The sequence below is a fragment of the Giraffa tippelskirchi genome, chromosome 11, assembly GCF_054371585.1.
Source record: "Giraffa tippelskirchi isolate mGirTip1 chromosome 11, T2T-mGirTip1v1.2.pri, whole genome shotgun sequence".
NCBI classification, from domain to species: domain Eukaryota; kingdom Metazoa; phylum Chordata; class Mammalia; order Artiodactyla; family Giraffidae; genus Giraffa; species Giraffa tippelskirchi.
The window spans coordinates 141,315,918-141,340,668 of NC_137285.1; the positions used below are offsets into that span (position 1 = coordinate 141,315,918).

The following is a 24,751-nucleotide window of genomic DNA, read 5'->3' on the forward strand; positions in this document are numbered from 1 at the left end:
CACACTGGCATAAATTTCCAATGCAGAACTTTGTCCAACATATGACTCAAACCAAGTAGCTTTTAAGAAAAATCACGTTATTACTTTTCACAAGACTCCGTAGAGCTGAAGTACTCTCTACCTGAAGATGATGCTATTGAAAATGATTAGTCGGTATTTGTATACTCTGCCTGAAAGGGCTAAAGGTCAAACAATGACCCACAGAGACTACAGAAGCACTATCACTGTTACTGATAACAGCACTGCCCTCTCTTTTACTTTCCCTTCAGATTACAAAAGCTTTTGGCTGTACTCATATCACTTCATTTCTATATTGCAAGCACCAGCGTAATGTTCATGCTATGTGGCCATCTATTGGGTGGCGCTAGTGGTAAAGAACCCCCGTGCCAACGCAGAAGACTTAAGAGATGTGTGTTCAATCCCTGGGTCTGGAAGATCCCCTGGAGAAGGAAACTGCAACCCACTCCAGTATTCTTGCCTGGAGAATCCCATGGACAAAGGTGCCTGGTGGGCTATGGTCCTTAGGGTAGCAAAGAGTCAGGCACAACTGAAGCGACTTAGCACACATCATATCCTCGCTAATAGAAAAGATGGTATCGAAGCTTTAGAGACTACAAAGGACTACTTAGTACATTACTTCATCTAACCTACAAACCTACTACCTAGGGGTCATTATCCAAACATGAGGAAAATACTGCTCAGGATTTAAATAACTTGACAAGTTTATACATTCAGGTACTCTGGATGTAACACTCTACCCACTACAGCAGCTTGCCACAAAATTAACTGTTCTGAGTTACCTTAATAATCTAAGTGTTCTCAGTAATGGGACATGTTGGGTGCTCACTCAGTCAGGTGGGAAGAGAAGAGAAAATTAAGACCAGGCAAAATTGGGATTCCGACAATAATCGGCTCTAGAGATGCACCAGTTTGGAAGACTAGTCCAAGAAGCCAAATTCCAGAAAAGGGAGCATAAGTGGTCTTAGTATTCATATCTAAGGAGACTACTCTGGTGATGGAAACATGCCAGAAGCTGTCCCTGGTCAAAGGTGATACTTTGCAGGTTGTATCCTCGTAACTTTGATTACCCACATCAGCGTAAAGGACAAACTTCATGATATCAGAAAAATTTCCTTGTGGGCAAAATGTTCAAAGATTAGGTAGGTAGGTTGTCAGATCTCTGGTTAAACTGGGTATCAAGAAAGATCTCTTATTCCAGCAAGGAGCAAGGGAATAAACACAAGAAAAATACTCTAGGCATAGGAGACACACAATGGAAGCTTTGGAGAAAGACACACTTCAATTGTCTTATAGGTAACTGTGAGTGCATTTTAGCACCAAAAATCCCAAGCCTTCAGCATGATATTAATTTCAGACCTTCTGCTGGGTCATGGATAAATAACTCATGCTTGATTCTATTAAGACTCTATGGAATTGGATCTTCAGGTTGAAGTAGTCTATATCATGATTTTGAGAAGAAACTAAATCTGTTTCACTTTTCTTTCTCTATCCTGCAATTAACACCCACCTAACTACGTGATCCCTAAGGGGGATTTGAAAATCTTATTTCAAACTGAAAGTTCCTTGTAAACCCTAAGAGAGAAAGGTTTAATTGAAACCTTCAACTGCTGTTAGTTTTCTTAAGTCAATTTTTAAACATTTTCATTATTATGAAAATTGTGTTACAAAATTTACAATATTGCTATTAATAGAATCCATCAAATAGTTCATCATAATTTCCAAAAATAGTTCATTAATAGGTCTGACCAATGCCACTTTATAGTACAAATATTAAAGTGGTGAAAATATTTAGCTTATGAAGAAAACACAGTTTTTTTCCTTAATTTAATAGATACTATAGATGCTGCCCACTATTTAATAATTGAAAAATAGGAAAAAGAAATATGTGCTAATACACTGCAATAAGTTTTCACATCTGCATTATAATTTATATTAGTTATGGTTAATGCATTTGTTTTACTCATTTTAATTAAGTATTTATAGAGAAAATTCCATTCTGTTCATCAAAGTACACCATTAAATTATCAACACTTAGTCATAATTAAAATACAGGTAAGCACCATTTTGCATAAACACTGGCATTTTATGAAGCCAATTCTCTGTCCTTTGGATTAGGAAAAAAAAAAAAAGTGTACTTACTTGATACTATGAAATGTTACCAGCTCACTTTTTAAAAGAGAAGGATCTGTTTTTGACCTACTTAATTGCTGGTTTCTGTCCCTAAACAAAGCTGAATTCTAATGACTTTCCAGTCAACCTAGGGCTAATCAATGAATGAGAGCAAGATACAGCTGGATCCTTAGGCTTGCTTAGGTCCTCATGAAGAAAACGGAGTAAAAAGATGATTCTGGGATCACATCCGAGTTTAGTTATAGTGAAACTGTTCTGGAAAACTGGAATATGGGAAGAGAAAATAAACCTCAAACATCTGAGCTCTGTTAACTAGGTCTCAGGTAAGTTTGAGCACGGAGCCGAGAAGTAGTATAAACTCTAGTACACTGAGGCAGGAGTCAATGCAGTCATGATTCTCTGGATGAGTAAGGAAAAGGACTGAGTTGAGACACATCTGAAGAGCCACTGTGCTTTCACCCCATGATGGTCTCAGGATTTATACGCAGGGAGGGGCTTCCCTGGTGGTCCAGTGGTTATGAAGCTACCTTGCATTGCAGAGAACACAGGTTCAATCCCTCATCCAGGAAGATTCTACATGCCACGGGGCAACTAAGCCTGAGCACCCCAACTACTGAGCCTGTGCTCTGGAATGCACGAGCCACGACTACTTGGCCTGTGCACCTAGATTCTGTGTTCCACAAGAGAAGCCACACAGGGAGAGGACCACGCATCTCAACTAGACAGTAGCCCTTGCTCTCTGCAACCAGAGAAAGAACGCGTGCAGCAACGCAGACCTAGAACAGCCAAAAATAAACAAATAAACATAGGGTGTCCACTTTATTCCAGTTTATCAGAGACTTTCCTGGTTTAGCACTGAATTTGCTAAAGGTTGTCCAGGTTATTGTTCATACAAAATTTCTCTACTTTTGGGGGGTTTAAACTTTTTTAGACGTTATAGTTCAAACCTCATTTATTCTTCAGTGTTACTCTTTTGTCCAGAACTAAAGGACAGCCAGCTCTGAAAAATATGTCTGGCCACCACCAGAGATGAACAGTCCAAAAAAAAATGGTGACTTCTAATAGAGTTGTCTGTATTGCAGATTGTTAGAAAACCTAAAAAGGTTGAAAGTGAAAGAGAAAGTTGCTCAGTCGTGTCTGACTCTTTGCAACCCCATGGACTGTATAGTCCATGGAATTCTCCAGGGCAGAAAACTGGAGTGAGTGGCCTTTCTCTCCTCCAGGGGATCTTCCCAACCCAGCGATGGAACCCAGGTCTCCCACTTTGCAGGCCGATTGGATTCTTTACCAGCTGAGCCACAAAAGGGAAGTTGGTAAATCCCCTTTCTCGGATTCCAATCCATCACCATTAATACCAATGCAAATGTCTCCACTGTAATCAGGCAGGTGAGCTTACTCAGGTGTCAGTCTCTGGGCACAGGTGGCACACTCTTGGAGCATAGGTGGCACTCAGTAATTACAACTCTTTTGTAATTACTGGTCCATTGCTTACAAATCAGAAGTAAGCAGCAAAGTAAGAGATACACACATACACACACACACACATATATTTATACACACACACACACACGCACACACAGACATCTAAAACAAAACTAGCTTTCATTCTGTTGGGGAGGGAGGAGCCCCCAAAGGGTTTCAGTGATCTTCTCTTTATTTTTCTATAAATCCCTGTAAACCAGTTAATCCCCTTAATTTCCCCAACCTCATTTACATCTCCAATGCTAGTTTCCCACCAGGCTCTAAAATCCCGAGGTGAGGTATTTTCTTAGCCTTGTTTCTCTTTGTCTCCCTCAATCCTTCCAATTTCAGGAGGAAGCTTTCTTGCTGCCTATTCCTAAGTCGGCCACTATCGTGGACTCTACAAGATGAGAGGTGGTTTGTTCTAATAAGAGGGAATCAAAGAGAAGACATAATACAGAGTATTAAGTCAACCATTGGCCATGCGAACATTCGGATTGTCTGTAGGGGCCTTATGTAAATTCAAGTTTATAAGTTCAGGAAAATAAGGAAATAAATCTTCATTCACTCATGTTCATGGAGTAAATATGCACACATGCATGCTCTCTCTCTCTCTGCTCTCACTCTCTCTCTCACACACACACATACACCTGTGTATGAACATTCATTCTGCACGAAGAAATCCCACTCACAAATTCTTGTTTTCATTATAATGTGTAGGACAGGCATTGCAGAGTTGAATTTAAACATACTCTTTCCAGTTTTAAAAAAGGAGTGAATTGGATATTTGTATTTGTAGAATGATTCCTGTATGCAACTACTATTATTGTGAAAACTCTGGCTGGAAGGGAATCTCTATTTGCAAGCACTACGGGGCCTTTGCACTAAGGAACGATTAAAGGAAGAATGGGAATTGAATACAATTCCCTTTTTTGCTGTCAGGTCTCTCCCTGTGGAGCCTCACATATCCCCAGGAGCCTGTACCCCTTCCCAATCCTACCACAAAACCAACAATATCTGAAGCAGACTAGACAAAGAGAGAATACTTATGGACCTCTAAGAGGTATAACTCTGATGTATCAGGTCATATGAGTTCATATGATAGAAAGTCTGAAGCCCTCGGAGGACCCAGAACATTGCTTCTTTCCCCCCATACCACTAAGTGTTCTTTCCACATAAACATCTGCATGATCTTTCTGCCTATTATACATCAAGATCCCTGTATGAAGCTCAAGGATATCAAACAGTCTTGTATTCATCTTTGTCCTTTCTACAGAGGTTGGCCCAGGGTTTTGAATATATCAAAGCATAATGAATATTTGCAATGTGAATGGGACAATCTGAACAGATACAAAACACAGTATTTGAAAGAAAGATTAAACTGCTGAATTATAACCAGAAACAGGATAGCTCTTTTGCCCAGTTCAATATTTTTTAAATAATTGGTTTTGCTAAGCTAAGTCAGCTCAGTCGTGTCCGACTCTGTGCGACCCCATAGATGGCAGCCCAGCAGGCTCCGCTGTCCCTGGGATTCTCCAGGCAAGAACACTGGAGTGGGTTGGCATTTGCTTCTCCAGTGCATGAAAGTGAAAAGTGAAAGTGAAGTCGCTCAGTCGTGTCCGACTCTTCGCGACCCCATGGACTGCAGCCTACCAGGCTCCTCCATCCATGGGATTTTCCAGGCGAGAGTACTGGAGTGGGGTGCCACTGCCTTCTCCATAATTGGTTTTACTTATCATTAATTTAAATTAAGAAATTTTACATTTAAGCAGATATTTGTTTAGACTTCTCTTGACATACCAGGAAATCCAACGGCTCTGGGCCTCTTTTCCCTCTGTCAACAACTGGTTGGGGTGGAATAGAGAGGCTCCTTTAGAAGGGCTCAGCGTTTGCAGTTGGCCATAGACCTCACCATTCCCTATTATTTTATACGTGGGCTCTTTTACTCATCTGATTACTTGGCCTCAGTTTCTGCCTGTGGGAAAAAGAAATTAAACTGGTTTGTGGAGGTGTATTTGGAGGCTCAGTAATCTCTGTGCACCCACAAATCTAGCTGATCTTTAATTCCCTGGGCATTTCATGTGAAAGTGTGTATACATTCATGTGCGACTTTTTCTTAGAAATGGCTTCATCAAATTTTCAAAAGAATGTATATCTCAAAAAATCTAGAGTGAGGAATGAGTCAGTTAAAAAGAAAATACCTACCAAATATCTACTATATGCAGAGTCTTGAGATCTCAGATCCTCTAAACATTGAATATCTTCCATTATGCATACAGGTATGTATACATACACACCTCAATTTTAATAGGGACTTTCCACATAGCTAAGAAGTAGTCAAAGATTCAGAGGAACACTGACTTAATTCACATTGTACTTCAGACTGAATGGCACTCTCCCAATATCGATTCTTAGCTGAAATTCTCATTTCCTTTGGATGATGATCTCTGATCAGACCCCTCAGTCTCCACACTTCAGCCATGACAAGGGAGTACAAAGAAAGTCTTCAGACTCATGTTAAAAGACTTCCCAACCTGAATCTAAAATAAATGTCTCCAATTTATACAAACTGTGACATTTTAGAAAACCAAAGGGTTTAATATTGACTCAATTTGAAGCATTCCATCTGACTAAATATAAAAGGACCTTCTTTGGTATTTAACGATCCTTGAATCTAGATGTAATCTTGCAAGCTGGAGCCTCTTCCTTGTTTAAAATATTATTTATTGGAACATTTTATTTTTATTTTTTAGAGTGAGTTACAATCGCCCCAGAGCAACTCTTTCTGTGTTCTCTGCAGATTTACTTACCACCACCTGGGTTATAAAGGTACACTGAATCTAGAGGAAGTTTTTAATCCCACTAAAAAGATTTCCATTAAAAGGAATTTTAGAATTGCTAAAAAAAGACAACGGGCCCAAATGCAGGTGCTTATGCAAAACCCCGCATCACCAAGCTAAGACTTAAAAAATTAGTTTCAGTTTTTCCAGAAATGGAATCTGAAAGCAGTCAATCAAGAATCACCTGCTCCGCATTACTTAGGTCATCTGCCTGACGGACCCTGTGTGTGTGCTCCGTCGCTCAGTCGTGTCCAACTCTTTTAAGATTCCACGGTCTGTAGCTCACCAGGCTCCTCTGTCCATGGGATTCCCCAGGCAAGAATACTGGAGTAAGTTGACACCAGGGGATCCTTCCTGACCCAGGGGATCTTCCCCACCCAGAGATGGAATCCAAGTCTCCCAAGTCTCCTGCATTGCAGGCAGATTCTTTAAGGCTGCACTATCAGGGAAACCCATCTGATACACCCTTGCTGTCTCCTAAAGAATACTTTGTAGCCAAACAGCTTTGTCATTGAGGGTAATTTTCTTGTTGCTGCTCCTTTCTGTCTATAAAAGTCTTTCATTTTGTACAGTTCCTCAGAGTTTCTTTCTATCCACCTGACTGGATGCTGTCTGAATCAAATTGATTTTGCTCAAATAGACACTTAAAAGGTTTAATATGCCTCAGTTTATCTTTTAAAAGAATCCAAGAGGTCACCTCCAAAATGGATAGGCTTTCCTGGAATAGTACATTGAAGAGGTTTTGAGAAAGGAGAACCAACCTATTTGAAGCACTGTCATATATGCAGAAGCAACGCTCTCATTCCAGTTTTCTGCACAGAGTGGAATATCTTGCTCCAAAACCGCAAAATATTAATGGGAAATTCTTAGCAAGAATAGGTACACTTATTGGTGCCAAGTCAGGGGGTGGGGTGATAAAGAATACGCAAAGGAGCTGGTTTCTAATGGTATTAGAGGTGCCTTTTCAGAATTACTGGGAAAGGAAAGCTCATAATATATATGAGTATATATAATATCTATGTACATTTTATATATATATATATATATAATATCTATCTATGTAGCTATCTCCTGTTTTAAACTGGATTTTCTGACCACATATAGATTTCAACTACAAATTGGCACTTGCCATGGGCACTTATCATTTACCTCTACCAGATTAAATCATGTGCTGTTGCAGCTGCTGATTTTCAACACCCTCTGAAAGGCATTCAGGTTGGAGAGCAGAAATGAGGTATTCTGTGATAGGGGGAAAAACTAGCAGAACAGGACTTTAAATAGTCAGATATTTTCAGGTGTCAATTTTATGAGCCCAATTCTTGTATATCCTCCTATCTAGAAAAACACTAAAATCCTTCATGGTGATGACTGCTCTTTGTGACTAGCAAAAACCTTCTGCAAAAAATATGTGCTTGATTGCATGTACTCCCCCTTCAGCAAAACCACTTCCATAAGGACCTCCGCACCGCCTCTGTGGAGCAGTTCCTCAGAGCTATCTGAGGTGCTGTCTCCCAGGCTTCAGGTCTCATTCTGCCCCCAATAAAACTTAACTCACAATTCTCACATTGTGTAATTTTTTTAAATCAACATAAAGATATTCAGACACTGTGATGACTGATTGCAGAACCGTTCCAGTTCCATTCTTAAAGCATTGTGCCTCCTTAGTCACTCACTCATGTTCAACTCTTTGCGACCCTATGGACTGTAGCCAGGCTCCTCTGTTCACGGGATTTTTCAGGCAAGAATACTGAAATGGGTTGCCATTTCCTCTTCCAGGATACCTTCCCTATCCAGGGATCGAATCTGCATCTCCTGCTTTGCAGGCAGATTCTTTACCTCCTGAGCCATCAGGGAAGCTCTCTTAAAGGGTTAAAATGGTGTATTTTATGTAGGTATCTGTAATAATGAATGGAGTAGGAAATGGCAACCCACTCTAGTATTCTTGCCTGGAGAATCCTATGGCCAGAGGAGTCTAGTGGATTATGGCCCATGGGATAGGAAAAAGTTATAATGAAATTGACTCGTATAGTACTGTGGATTCCATATAACTTTATCACATACATTATATTGCATGACCATTATAAGCTGAGAGCAGTCAGTCAGTAGCGGTGGAATCGTCATCCACGACCACACACTCATACACATACACACAAACACATACAATTCACACATACAGTACTTGAATGTGTACACACACATTCTCACACACTGGCACATATACACATTCGGAATTCACACATGCTCACAAATACACACACACACACACACACACACACACACACACATATATATACACTCAAATATATGGTCAGGCATACAATACACACACACATATGTATGCTTCTGGAATGTGTATGGGTCTAAATTGTTGCTCTTCTACAACTATAGTGTGCTAAAGATAAACTTCCTACATCAAAATACATGGACAAAAACTTATGTACCTGAATTCTCTAGCATAGATCCCTAAATTAAAGGGAAAATATAGAGAAAAGGAACCATAATCCCATTCCAACTAAGAAGGTTTATAATTGTAGGAGCTTATTTGTCAATCTTTTTGTGTCTTGAATGTCTCCTTCTTGATACATTGGGCCAGGCTACTTTCTCCATGATGATAAACTTTGTCACAAAATAGTAGATATGTTGGGTTTCTGAAATACCCAGATCTTGAATTGCAGTTACAATGCTTGTAAACAGAGGCAAAAACATGCCAGGGAAATTGAAAGCAGGCGTGGTGCCTAAAGAGCAAGGGTTTACTTAAAGGCTTGTTAGTTATGAGCAGTCACCCATATCTGACCTCTGAGCTCCCTTACAAGCATCTAACTATGTTTCTCTGCAAAACAAAATTCTTTCCAATTTATGCTTTTAAGTTATTTAACTTAAAAGTCAGAGCAAAAATGAGCCACATGGAGAGACCAGAAGGAGTGTAGGTGTAAAGATAAAAATTGAAGCATAATTCACTATCTAATGCACATTTCCTTGCCACAACTCTGCTCTCTCCACCTCCCTAAGGCTCCCTTCTTCATCACCTTTTCTCTAATATTTCTCAGTGGTTCACCCACATTATTTTTCTCTTAGATCTTCAGGGAGCTGTACTGTAATGAAATCTCCAGTTTGCTAATGGGCAATAGAATAATAGAGTTGCATGCTGACCCATATTTTGCATGTTAGTTTGTGTCAGCCAGGGATACCTTCTTTTTTTGGTTTAATGTTTCCACCCTGGCTGAAATACTAGACGAAAAACTGCAGACAAATCACGGACACAAACGACCAGTAGTAAACGAGCAGCTGTCTTTCAGTTCTTACCACATGGAAAGACATTCATCTTACTCTAATTGGCATGGGTGGTAATTGCGAGCTGTGAGACAATTACCAGATAAAAGAGTCCCTGGTTTGTACCTTTGCATTCCAATGACCCACCTGCTTTTTGTTTGTTTCTTTGTTTCATGCAAGCCTCATCGAATCCCCAAAAGATGGTATAGAGTAGAACCTTTTGGCAAGGGAAGAAATATAAAGGAAGGAATTTAGCCCAGAGCATTTGATTTGAAAGGGTTGAATTGTTCCCTCTTATGTTTCCGCAGTGCCTGAAATGGATGTGGGAGAACCCGATTGACTTGGACCCCAAATAGGCAAGTCCTAGGAAGAGAAACTCTAATCCTCTTGTTCTTGAACTTTATGGCCTTAGACCAAACCAGGAGCATGTGTAAAAAGACGACACTATTGAATTATAAGCAGCTCTTTCCTGTCTTCCCAAGATGCTGGATGTGACGAGGGTATTTTATTCACTGAAGATGTTAAATGTCATTCCTATTCTTCAAACTTGCTGCGTAAGAAAGTCTGTATTAAGGGTTATTCTTTCCACTGACTTTCTAGGTCGATAATAATGTTTAATATTTCAGTCGTCACTCTGTGTCAGGCTAAGTCATTTACATACATTATCTCAGTTAAATATCCAGGATACATAGTCATTCTTATGCCATTCTCATAGTCATTTTACAGATGAGGAAACTGAGGCTCATGGAAATTAAACACATGATGCAAGCTTGTGTAGTTAGTGACAAAATGAACTATTACACCCACCGCTCTCTGATGCTACACTCACACCTTTAACATTTATTATCACTATGATAAAAAAGAGGCAAAATCAGAAGAATCCTAAATAATCATGGATAATAAATAGTCTATATTATTAGTCAGCATTGTTCAGTGTTTTACTACTTCTATTGCACCTTAGCACATTTCTCACCTGAACCTCACAACCACCAAGAATGATAGATAAGGATTTATAGTTCCCTTTTCATGAATGAGAACCTTGAAATGATAGGTCAAATGACTTTTCAAAATCACACAACATATATGCAAGCTCCCAGCCTCGTTATCACATACACACAATATGGAGCAGGAGAAAGAAGATTCCAAAATTTTGATAATTTAAAAACGGTCATCTTTCCTGTGGGTGAGATTTACAAGCTAAAGTATGAGTGTCACATGGCCCCAGGAAAATTTTAGCTAGACAATATGACTAGTAAGATTACTGGTAGGATTCTGTATAAGTGCAAGAGGGCGTATATATATTCTAGTAACAAGAGAAAGAATTGAAGAAAAACTTTGTACCATGTCACACTGGTGGAAGAAGTAATGCAAGTATACATAAGTAAACAATGTCAATCTCTGAATGTAGGATAATAATTTTGCCAAAAAAGCCATCAGTCATCTGGAAAATGGTTTAGCACGGGAGGGAGAATCCAGGAAATCACTTTATTCAAAATAGTCCTTTCCCAAATATCCATTGCTTATCTTGACAGTCTTCTTGACTCCAAAACAGTGAGAGATAATCAGTAACAGGTTGTTTTTTTTTTTTTTTAATGGTATCCTTTTGACCAGACTGGTTCTAGGACCTGGTGAGAACAGAATCAAATTTGTTAACTACCATCAGGGAACTTACAAATGAAAGTGGTGGCAATCCATCCACGCATACATGCAGTCCATGTTCAGACCTAACCAAGTGTTAAGTGGTGTGCTATAGATCTCAGAAGTTCAGATAATAAAGTAAATACTTACCAATTCCAAACAAGTTACTTAGAATGCAGATACACTGGTATAGAAAACTGTATTAAATCTCCCCCATGGAAACAAATTTATCCATGAGCTAAAAGATATTTACATTGTCTTTAAAATGCATAGTACTTAGCCTGAGTGTAGCTGTATTAACCCATGTCTCTTCTGGAATATTTTCACTGTAGTTCAACCATAAAAGCTATCAGGGCACTTCAGTATTTGGGATGAGTAAGAGAAAACACCTGAATCTATGGTGTTCTCTCTTGAATATGTAATCTTGAGCCCTCTTTATAGCTCATTAACAACCATTTTTTCTTTAGCTGTAGTTAGATGCTTCCTGTCATCCATTTCAACAAGAATTTCTTGAAAATCATTACTCATCACTGATTTTTTTTCCATTGTTTGCTATTTACTGGCCAAGGCTATACACTGATGTCATTTAATCTCATATGTTTTATGCTAAGACAAAGGTTATGTCTCCTTAATGTCTCACATACAGAATTTAAACTTGGAAGAGACATACGGTTTTTTTGCTTGATTTCCTTCATTTTGTCAGTGTGGAAACTGAGGCAAAATATTTAAATGGCACACCCAGGCAGCATAATTAATGGCTGATATCGGAAGAGACCCACTCTTTCCTTTTCCTTTCTTTTTACATTTCTCCAGGCTGTCTCACTCCCATGGAATATTTATACCCTCCTGGCATTTGAAAGCAAGTTAGTAGAAATATAATTACTATCTGGTATTTGCTACTGAATGGATAGAATAATCCAGACCATGGAGATAGGAGGATGGGTTGATGCTGATACATCTAATCTGCCATGGTCAAATGCTCTTACTTTCCTGGGAGCTCCTACTGACTTCAAATAAAGATATGTGCTCCCTTGGTGTTAAACAGATGAGAGAAGGCCAATTGTGAGTTCATAGAGTTTTGGTGAAAACAACAAAACATCTCAGTAATGTGAGGGACCCAAGGTGTCCTTGTCCAGATGGGATTAGTAGTATCTCTGTAATGCAAATATGGCCCAGCTATTGTAGGAAGCTGCTTTATATCTGGAAATGATTTTCCTAACTCCATGAGAGAAGTGAATCTTTTATGGTAGTGGTCATTTACTCGCTGAGTTGTGTCCGACTCTTTTGCGACCCCATGGACTGTAGCCTGCCACGGTCTTGTGTCCAAGGGATTTCCCAGGCAAGAATACTGGAGTAGATTGCCATTTCCTTCTCCAGGGAATCTTTCTGATCCAGGAATAGATCCTGTGTCTGCTGCATTGGCAGATGGATTCTTTACCACTGAGCCACCAGGGAAGCCTGAGGGTGAGTCAAAGAACACCCTGTGGGTGTCTTCCACTCCAGGAAGTAATGGAAATTTCTACCTGGTAAATTTTAAGTATGTACAAAAGTCACAGCACCGTTCTCACTTCGTGGCCATTGTGTCTACTAGAAGGAAGTAACAACCACAAAGTTTACAGAACTATATTGTGCCTTTTCTTTTTCATCTTGACTCCTAAAATCTAAAGACCAGAGAGCTAATCAGAAGGAAAAGAGCTGAGAAGCTAGTTCTGTTTTATCCACAAGAACATATGAACTGACTATACTGTTGGTTAACATCATTGTTTCAAAGAACTTTAATGGTTGATTTTTTTCTTAGAAATGCTTATAAAGTAAGAACTGTGTATTATCTTTATAAAGACACGACTGTAACATGTGCTTATGTGTTTTGAGGGCCAGGTATTGGGTTAGGTGCTTGGCAACCATGGTTCATTTCCTTTCCTCTTTCACTGCACAAGGAAAGCTTCATAGCCTTTTTTCTTTTTCTTTTACAGACAAGGACACAGACTTGGTAAGACTAAGTAACCTAAATCACATAGCTAATAAGTGGAGGAATCATTGGGTATGTCTTTCTGGCTCTAATTCTTGGTCCCCAGAGGGAGTATGAAAACAGAACACTTGCTCAATGACCATGTATGTGCTATGTGGCCAACTCTAGAGATATCACACTGTCTGACTCTAGGGCAAAGAGAAGATTAAAGAAATTACTCTCGACTAAAATGTGATGGCAACTGGGGATAGAACAGTCATTGTCTGGAGTATTTCAGAGCAATTCTGTAGATCCCTGACTTAAGATGAAAGTGAAAGTCGCTCAGTCATGTCCGACTCTTTGCGACCCATGGACTATACCGTCCATGGAATTCTCCAGGCCAGGATACGGGAGTGTGTAGCCTTTCCTTTCTCCAGGGGATCTTCCCAACCCAGGTATCGAAGCCAGGTCTCTCACATTGCAGGTAGATTCTTTACCAACTGAGCTAACAGGGAAGCCCTCCCTGACTTAAAGTTATGTCTAATTTTGCTAAAACAAAAATTTAAATTGTGCACATCTTGAGGCAGAGGGACTGCTGTGCGTCAGTGATTCAGTTGTTTGAGAATGAGACTAGGCAACACCCAGCATCTTCACATCAGTAGTGCTTGCTTTTCTCTGCTGGTCACTGCTTTGATCATAAGTCTCATGAAATGACAAACTTAGATTTATGGTGACAAGTGGTTTAGAAAACAAAGCTATTTACCCTCCCTTATTTCTGTACTTTAGAGAGAGCTAAGTGAAGTAAAGTGATAGTCACTCAGCCATGTCTGCTTCTTTGCAACTCCATGGTCTGTTCATGGAATTCTCCAGGCAAGAATACTGGAGTGGGTTGCCTTTCCCTTCTCCAGGGGATCATCCTGACCCAGGGATTGAACTTGGGTCTCCTGCACTGCAGGCAGTTTCTTTACCATCTGAGCTACCAGGGAAGCCCAAGAAGTCTAAAAACGTGACAGTTCTTGGTTATAAAAGCAAACAGAATAACACTCTTGACAAATTACTTCCATTTGGCAAGTCTCAAGGGAGTGGGCATTGTCTATTATTTACATGGACTATCATAAGAACAATGATATTTGCAAATTGAGAATATAATCCTTCTGGATATCAAGATTACTCCAGTTTTGGATATCTACATGAAAAATAATGAATTTGGACCCCCTAAATCAAACCATACATAATAAATAACGTGAGTAAAAGACCAAAATATAAGAGCTGATACTGTAAATAAAACTCTTAGAATAAAACATAGGTGTAAATCTTAGGCATTTTAAAATAGCTTTTTGGCTATGACACCAAAAGGCAAAAGAGCAACCACAAAAAAAATAAATAAATAGGACTTTACCAAAATTTAAAATGTTTTTGTACTTAAGGATACCATGAAGAAAGTGAAAAGGCAATTCACAAAATAGGAGGAAATATCTGCAAATCATACATTTGACAAGGGTCTTGCAGTCACAATATATAAAGAACTTCAGGCCTCAATAATAAAAAGACAACCCAATTTTAAAAATTGACAAAGGCTTTAAATAGATGTTTCTCCAAAGAAGACACATCAAAGGCAAATGATACATATAAAGATGCTCAACTTCATTGGTAATTAGAAAAATTCAAATCAAAACCACAATGAGATACCACTTAATACCCTAGTATTATTATAATATGATGATAATAACGGTGATGATGATGATAATGGCAATAAGGATGGAAAAGTTGTAACTTCCCTACATTGCTGGTGGTAATGTAGAATGGTGCAGCCACCATGGGAAACAGTTTGACACCTTCTCAAAAAGCTAAACATAGAATCAGCAAACCATCCAGCAACTCTCCTCTGTAATAGGATCTAACTTCATTTCTTGATGTTTGACTGTTAAGAGCTTTTAAGCCTCACCACCCTCTTTCTTTGACCAAACTAATACAAAAGCCCAAGCATCCCCTCTTTTGGCACTGCTGGGTGATTGACTACTACTGAGCCTCCTTCGCTTTTGTGAGATCATCACCCCAGCTCTACTCTCTCACCACAAAGGAAAAACTCAAGCCAGTCTCCTTTTCCTTCCCCTTTTAGCAATTTTTGGGCTAGATTAGGAGGCCTGCCTTGCTCTCCCAAGAAAGCTTCATTGTAAAAATTTCCCATACCCTCTTGGTTTGTGTAGCAACAGCAGTCTTGACATGCAAACCAAATTTTGGGTGGGGCTACATCCTGTTCCTACATAATGACTTAAGCACAGTCCGAGGTATTTGCCTAAGATCGCTGAAGGCATATGTTCATACAAAACTGGACATGAATGTTCATAGCTATGTATAATAGCCAAAAAGTAGGAAAAAATCCAAATGTCTCTTAACTGAGCAATAAATAATTAAAATGTAGTCTATTTATACAATGGGATATTGGGCATAAAAAAATGAAGCTATTGTATGCAACACATAATGGATAAACTCTGAAAAAGTTACACTAAGTGAAAGAAACCAGTCATGAGAGGTCACAAATTCTTTGCTTCCACTTATGTGAAATGTCCAGAATAGGCAACTTAATAGAGAAGGAAAGTGGATTAGGGGCTGGGGAGAGCAGAGGATTGGGGAATGACTGCTTAATGGGTGTGGAGTTTCTTTGGGGATGAGGATATGCTCTGAAATTAGACAGTAGTGAAGACTGTGAATGTACTAAAGCCCAGCAACCTGTATGTATTAAAGTGGTGACTGTTAAAGCATGTTAATTATATTTTAATGAAAAATAATTAAAAAATAGAACACATTTTTTTAAAATTAAGAAAGATTACCCACCTTTAAGTAAAGCCTTGGTAACCCTACTCTTCACTCAAAAGATACTGATGACTCCAGATTAATCAGAGAGTTAAAAACCTAATGTCTTATGATTATCAGGACTGTGAGGTATAATGGAACCCAAGTCTCATCGGTTTATATTTCTCACTATTCAGCTTGAACCCTTATGTTCCAGAAACACTAACTGTGCCCAGACTTCCTTCCTTGTATACCTTCCTCTAGTGTTTATCTGCTTGGAATATATCTAACCATTCTTTTGGAGTTCTTTGTCCTTTGAGGTCAAGTTATAAAGCTAACCATCAAGTCCTCTGGAGAGTTTTTCCTCCTCTTTGTCTCCTAAAGCATTTTATCAATGGATCTCTCCCACAGTTTTCTCAAACTCTCTCAATTTTGTACTTGACTTTTTGCCCCTGTCATAACTTTTCTACATTATGCTAAAATCTTTGGCAGCAGAATACTTTGTTTTAACTTTGTCTTTTTAGGATGTAGATACTAAAAACAAATGTATTCAAGAAAAGGTAGGTGCATGGGTAGGTGAATACATTTGCAAATTAAATAACAAATTGAATAACAGCCAATGCACTGGAAATCTGTAATAGAGGAAATATTGAGCTAAGACATTCAGTTTAATCTTGATCTCTCTTCTGTTTATTTTTGTTCACCTTGAAAATTTCTAGTGCTCCTTGTATAATGGTTAATATGTTATCTGGAGACTTTGTACACTTTCATTCATCTCAGAAATCTCTATGGTTTCATTTTGTGATGAGTATAGATTTATTGTTAAGGAGTTAAAATCTTGAACTTCTATTCCATTGTTGTTGTGCTTAATCATTCAGTTATGTCTAACTCTTTGCGACCCCATGGACTATAGCCCGCCAGGCTCCTCTGTCCATGGGGATTCTCCAGGCAAGAATACTGAAGGGGGCTGCCATTGCCCTCCTCCAGGGAATCTTCCCAACCCAGGGATCGAATCCAGGTCTCCCTCACTGCAGGCAGATTCTTTGCTGTCTGAGTCATTCCATTACACTGTACATATTGAGTGAGTTTCTTCTGACATATGTTGTACTAGCTGCCATGGATGCTGCAGTGAACCTTGTATTGAGAGCAAGGAACCTGTTGGGAGAGGGGTGCCCTTGGGAGAGAAAATAAGTCTAAAGCCCTGAAAACACTAATGGGCTTGACTTGCTGGAGGGATGGGATGGGGAAGTGGAAGAGAGGTTCAAGAAGGAGGGGATCTATGTATACATATAGCTGATTTACGTCATCGTATAGCAGAAACTAATGCATCATTGTAAAGCAATTATATTCCAATAAAAAAAGTATTCTGGAAAAAAAAAAAAACTCCCTGCTTTTCTGTTTTGTATATTTCCAGTTTTGAGTTGTTAGTTTATTCCCTTTGTTTATTTTTCTTTGGGGATATTCAAAACATAAGGTTCTTCACCTCATAAATATATTACTGTTGAAAAAAAGAGAAGGGAGAGTGACAAGCATTGTGAACAATGGGAAGACTAACCTGTAGAGTTTCAAGAGTTAGGTGTTAGATTACGCAGGGCTTGGTAGGTCATTGTAAAGAGTACTTTTTATGCTAACAGCAGTGAGGATCTACTGAAGGGATTGAAGTGGCAACATAACTTGAGCAAATTTAAGCTTTGGTAAGTAAACTCTGTTAAGTCAGTATGCGGCTGTGTAAGAAATGGATTGAATAGAAGCAAAGACAGAATCAGAGAGGATGGCTAATGGGATGTTATTGTATTAATTCAGATGAGAAGCAATGAGAGCAAGTGGAACTGAAATTAAGAAGACACGTACAGATTTACTGGAAGAGGAAACGGCAATCCACTCCAGTAATCTTGCCTGAAAAATCCCGTGGACAGAGGAACCTGGAGGGCTTCAGTCCATAGGGTTGCAAAGAGTTGGACACAACTGAAGTGACTTAGAACGCACGTACAGATTTAAAATGAATTTTGTATTTAGAAGTAACAGAATTTCTGTGTCATTTACTAAAATGGGAAAATACCCTATCCTGGGCATTGACATAATACTTATGTGGCTTTAAGTGATATCCCAGGCATAAACACTATGAAGATTCTAAAGCATGGACTTTGTCTTTCTGGTCTGAAAAACAATGTCTTTCAACTACGAAGGTTGAAAATCAATAAACTTTTGTTTAATGAGTAGGACAGAATTTACCAATGACCCATTAAAGTATGCTCAACTCATAGATGGGATATGGAAGCAAACTCCACCAATTGGGAGGAAAACGGTAATCCAGAGGTTCATTTCTACCATCTCCTCTGGTAATAACTCCAAATGCACTAGGATTAGCAGTTAATATCAAGGAGGCTTTCTGGGAGGCATCCTAGCACAGAGGGGAAGAATGCTATATTTAGAATCAATCAGAACTAAATTTGAATCACAATTTCATCACTCTATAGCTCTGCGACCATGAAAGATTTATTTAACGCTTCTCAGCTTAAGTATACTTATCGGTAAACTGGATATACCATTATATTTCTTGAACAGCTGTAGTGAGGTCAATGGCATGTAAATATTTAAACAGTGCCAAGTGTAGCAGCTATTAATAACTGGTGATTCTTAAAACGGATTAGAGAGTCCCTGGTTATGTGAGAGGCCTACAAATGAAGAACTACCTCCAGACTAAATTAAGGCTGTATTTACTCAAAGACAGTGTCTCTCTGGATGTGATCTTTTGACTGTCAACATTAGATATGCCCTGAGATTTCATAATAAATTTATGTTCTAGAGTTTATCAAGCTGAATGAATTGGAATCTGTAAAACTCTTTCTTTATCATTAAAACAAACAAACAAACAAAAAAACTCCAACTCTAACAAAATGTTTTGTATCCTGAAGCTTAACACCACGATTTAATGAGTTCTTGATAAAAGTCTCTGTCCTTGGTTCCAAACTTTGCTGGTGGCTCAGGTGGTAAAACGTCTGCCTACAATGCAGGAGATCCAGGTTCAATTCCTGAGTCAGGAAGATCCTCTGGAGAAGGCAAATGGCAACCCACTCCAGTACTTTCGCCTGGAAAATCCCATGGACCTGGTAGGCTACAGTCCGTGGGGTGGCAAAGAGTCAGAAACGACTGAGCAACTTTCACTTTCACTTTTGGTTTCAAAAGCTCTCTGGTTCTACCTCATAAAGTTTTCTTGGGACAGCTAACAGATAAATGCTGATGATTTTACTAACCTACATCATCTCACATTCCTTACTTGTACTTCTTTCCACATTTGAACTGCAAAGACGTTAACAATGAATTGACACCAAGTCTTTTATACAGTTGGCTTTTATGTAAGTCAATTATTCCTATCATGAAGAATTCAGTTTACCAAGGGATATCTGGAATTCAGCCCCTCCAAGAGTCTCAGAGCAGGAGAAAAAATCAATTATATTTTAATGTCCTGTTATTGTTTATTTTTTAAACTGATCCCTGCAACAGCTATCCAAACTATGCTCTTTAGAGATTGAACTTCATTCTCCTGTTTTTGCTTTTCCAGTGAATGCTACAATTCTTTTTTGTGATGCTACAATCCTGATTCTTCCTCTGCTTTTCTCACAGGAGAGTTTTTCTGGTTGTTTCTCTTGCTTGCCTAGGCCTCTTGATTGAATTTCACCTTGTCCTTTTTCACTCTAAACCACTGGTCTCTCCACTACTGAATCTTTCTCCTCTTTATTTGCCTTTGGCCAATAGCATACAGCATGCCCTAGCAACCAATATAATCATCATCAAGAGCAAGCAAAGAAGAGGCGTTCACCTTGAAAGATGATCATATGTTAATTTTACCTAAAAGAGTTCTTTTTTTTTCAAAAAATTATCAGATTTCACAGCGACAGAGCAAATTATAATAACTCAGACCACTCAATCTTTCTATCTCTAACACCTTTTGTTAAGTCCTCTAGGTTCTGCTTTGTATTAGGTAAAATAATCCTGGGATAAAATATTGTATCTGAGTACCTACTCATCCTATCTTGTTTGTAGACATCCTACCCACTGTGAGTGATATAATGGATATAATAATTCAAAGGATATATACAAAGATAACGGAGAAGTCTGAATAAATACTACTCCATCTGTAAATATTAACAACTCTGTTTAAAAGACATTGCTTAGGGACTTCCTGGAGGCCCAGTGGTTAGGACTTTACTTTCCAATGAAGTGGGTGTGATTTTCATCCCTGATCATGGAGCTAAGACCTCACATGCCTCACAGTAAAAAAAAAAAAAAAAAGAAAACAAAACATAAAACAGAAGCTATATTGTAAGAAATTCAATAAATACAAGACAAATGGTCCACAGCAAAATAAAAAATAAAAAAAAAGACATTGCTCAAAATTCTAGAAAACTCCCGGAAAGATAAGAGTCCTCAACAGAAGAATTCATGGGCTAAATTCTGATGGAGTTCAAGTCCAAGGGAAAAAAAATAATCTCTCCTCAGTTGGAATCACACATCTCTTATCCAAACATGTCATCTACATAAGGAAACCTGATGGCCAAAGACCTTGGAGCCAAATTTGGTGCCCTACTTTCTGTTCATTTCTTTTTGGCATCTGGTATTGTCTATTCCATCTGCTTCCTTTAATGGTCTCTGTTCCCTTTCATATTTAAAAGTTTCATTTTGCTCCATATTTAAGTTGTAAATCCAGTTAACTTCTTCAGGAGTTAAGCATGTTATATATGTTAAATTATTAAAAAAGAATCTCATTTCTATGCTGCAATAGTTTCCAAATGCCAGTCTGAGAACTGGCGAAGGGTGGTGACTAACTTTTTGTGGATCTGTGGTAAAGAAATAAAAACAGAAATCTAGAATTTTAAAATAAAAATATAGTCATTTCATAAAAAGGAATATTCCTTATTCTGAGATGTTTGCCCTTTTGGTGTTTAATCATTCTGTTTTAAAAAATTATAATTATATTGGCTTTTTGCTTTTTCTTTTACATATTTTCGGTGACATAAAAGTTGATGCTATATCAGTTCCTCATTTTTGTTTTTATTTGACTCTTTCAACCAAGTTGCACCAATCCATAAAATCTAATTCTAGAAACCACTAAAAACACACATTTCAAATTGAAAATGTGTGCTTCTGAAAATTAAACACTATGTTTCTCAGTTCTATTGGTTCAAAGCCATCAACCAGGCAACAGACACTGATTCTCATTTCATGGACAAGTATGGCAGAAACTGTAAAATGACTATCAATTATCCCTGCTTCCTGTTACTCATCACCTGGAGTAAGGGCAGGACCTGGGGTCGGCTCCTAGTCAATATATGATAGCAAAGGTGAAGGGATATCATTTACTGATTCTGTTCAATAAGAGTAAGTGCTTCCCCTTGCTGACTTTGATAGAACAGGTCGCCGTGGTGAAGGATCCACCTGGCAAGGAACTGAGGGTAGCCTCTGCCTGACAGCAAGAAACTGAGACCCTCAGCCCTATAGGTTGTTACTAACCATGTGAGCTTAAGACAGTTCTTCTCCAGTCAAAGCCAGATGGAACTCCAGACCTGGCTGACGGCTTTGCTTGCATCCTTGTGAAACCCTGAAACAGAAGATGCAGCTAAGCTATACCTGGAGTCTGAAGCCATACCTGGTAATATCGTAACACTACAAAAACAACAGCAACAAAACATATAAATGGAAATTGAATGAACTATATACTCAATTGTTGTTCAGTTGCTCAGTCCTGTCCAACTCTTTATGACCCCATCGACTGCAGCAGGCCAGGCTTCCCTTGCCTTCACTATTTCCTTGAGTTTGCTCAAACTCATCTCCATTGAGTTGGTGTGTGTTGGTATTCTGTTGCTCAGTCGTATCCGACTCTTTATGACCTCCTGGGCTATAGCCCACCAGGCTCCTCTGTCCATCAGATTTCCCAGGCAGGAATACTGGAGTGGGTTGCCATTTCCTTCTCCACCATTGAGTCGTTAATGCCATTCAACCATTTCATTCTCTGTCATCCCCTTCTCCTCTTGCCCTCAATATTTCCAGCATCAGGGTCTTTTCCAGTGAGTCAGCTCTATTCAACTTGTGGCCAAAATAATGGAGCTTTAGTGTCAACATCATTCATTTCAGTGAATATTCAGGGATGATTTCCTTTAAGATTGACTAGTTTGATCTCCTTGCAGTCCAAGGGACTCTCAAGAGTCTTCCCCAACACCACAGAGTCAAAATCATCAATTCTTCAGCTCTCAGTGCTTTTTATTGTCCAGCTCTCACATCCGTACATGACTACTGGAAAAACCATAGCTTTGACTATGCCTCTACTTTTTAATATGCTGTCTAGGTTGGTCATAGTTTTTCTTCCAAAGAGCAATTGTCTTTTAATTTCATGGCTGCAGTCACCATCTGCAGTGATATTGCAGCCCCCCAAAATAAAGTCTGTCACTGTTTCCATTGTTTCCCCATCTATTTGCCATGAAGTGATGGGACCAGATGCCATGATCTTCATTTTTTGAATGTTGAGTTTTAAGCAGCTTTTTCACTCTCCTCTTTCACTTTCATTAAGAGGCTCTTTAGTTTCTTTTTGCTTTCTGCCATAAGCGTGGTGTCATCTGCATATCTGAGGTTATTGGTATTTCTCCCAGCAATCTTGATTCCAGCTTGTGCTTCATCCAGTCTGGTATTTCACATGATGTACACCATAAAAGTTAAATAATCAGGGTGACAATGTACAGCCTTGATGTACTCCTTTCCCGATTTGCAACCAGTCCATTGTTGCATATCCCATTCTAACTGTTGCTTCTCAACCTGCATACAGGTTTCTCAGGAGGCAGGTAAGGTGGTCTTTTATTCCACTTTAAGAAGTTATGGACAGGAAAGTATTGAGTTACTCAACTCAGGCCCATGTTGAGGTGATTTTAAAAGGAATTATATCTCTTTTCAAGTTTTTCCCATGTACAATGTTAAAAGTCTTTGCCGCCTTAATTATTTGAGCTCAAAACAATACTTAAGGATTTTTTTTAAGCTAAAATAGTTTTAGCACAATAATCTCTATTTATCTCCTCTAATGCAAAATGCTTTAGCAATGCCAGTGTTAGGGAATTGCAGAACTTAATCGTCATGGTAAGGCATTTGCACTGTTCACTGAGTCATGTATTAGTGTGAGTGGAACTATTCATTAGTTAAGACCAGAATAGTCATCAAACAAAAACGTGTGATACGAAGTACGAGTTGCTAATACAGTTTTGAATCATAGGTCTGAATCAAATCTTTTCCTGTATATTTTTAGAACCTTGTTTGGTATGGAATTCCTATCATCATTCACCCATTAGTTACCCATTCCCTCATACAGACTATTGGCTGCAATAGAAAGGAAGGCTATTTCCTATATTTTTAATTTATTTTTTATTTGGAGTATAATTGCTTTCCAATGTTGTGTTAGTTTCTGCTGTACAGCAATGGGCAATCAGTTATAAGTATACATGCTTCCCCTCCCTCCTGAGCTTCCCTACCACCCTTGTCATCCCACCCCACTGGGTGATCTCAGAGCACAGAGCAGAGCTCCCGAGCTACACAGCAGCTTCCCTTTACTATCCATTTGACTCTGGTAGTATGTATCTGTCAATGCTGCTCTCTGGATTCATCTCACCCTCCCCTTCCCCTACTGTGTCCACAAGGCCACTCTCTAGGTCTGTGTCTCTATTCCTGCCCTGCAAACAGGTTCATCTGTACCATTTTTTTTTTCTAGATTCCAAACATATGAGCTGATATATAATATTGGTTTTTCTCTTTCTGACTTATTTCACTCTGTATGACAGACTCTATGTTTCCTATATTTCTGAGGCGAACAATACAGCAATTCTCTGCAGAGAAAGAAATTTAATTTGCATTGATAAACATCCACTGGGCAAGTTAAACAACATGGGAGGAAGGGTAGGAAACTGAACAGAGAGTATAAAATTTGCCCCCATCAGACAAAAGACATTCAGAGAAGGGAGTACGCAAGAATTTTTTTTAAACTGATTCCTTAGCAAATAAGTAAGAGGTTTTTTAAAACAGCTAAACAACCAGTTTGTATTGCTGGAAAATAGTTAAATGTAACAATTTTCCAAAACTCCCACTAGCTTAAAATGCTACAGTCGCTGATGACAATATGACACAAAGAAACTGTGTCATTTCCAGTTTAAAGGCTGAGTAGCTTGCAGCTTGAACTTAAAATAAAGGTGTTGGTTGCTCAGTCATGCCCGACTCGGTGACACCATGGACTGTAGCCCACCAGGCTCTGCTGTCCATGGAACTGTCCAGGCAAGAACACTGGAGTGGGCTGCCACTCCCTTCTCCAGGGGATATTCCTGGGATTGAACCCAGGTAACATGAACTGCAGGCAGATTCTTTAGCAGCTGAACCACCAGGGAAGCCCTATATGTCAAATTGTCAATTAAAGTGAATTTACTGAATGCCTCTTTTTTTTATATTTACTTTCTAAAATATATTTTGACCCTATTTTTTTTTTTTTTACTAGTTACTGTTTTAATTAAGACCATTTTCTAATATATAAATGGAGGAGTTGAACTAAACGCCTTCCTAGATCTATGAAGTGCATGATTCAAGGTGACTTTCTGTACCTGTCAAGATGGGTAAAAAAACAGCA

The 24,751-nt window shown here is 38.8% G+C and overlaps 1 protein-coding gene across 15 annotated transcripts in view; it reads right to left on the minus strand.

Annotated features, from left to right (window-relative positions):
- The window catches only part of LRRC4C (leucine rich repeat containing 4C), a 1,846,189-nt gene that overhangs the window by 887,139 nt on the left and 934,299 nt on the right, over positions 1-24,751 (minus strand). For 3 of the 15 annotated variants that reach the window (XR_014069606.1, XR_014069619.1, XM_081544977.1), the window contains exon 3: positions 5,413-5,587. The exons of 11 other annotated variants lie outside the window; for them this stretch is intronic. The gene's annotated coding sequence lies outside the window, so the exon portion shown is untranslated. Of the gene's footprint in view, positions 1-5,412; positions 5,588-9,869; positions 9,940-24,751 lie in introns of all 15 variants that reach the window. One more of the 15 variants, XR_014069607.1, reaches the window with a different exon arrangement.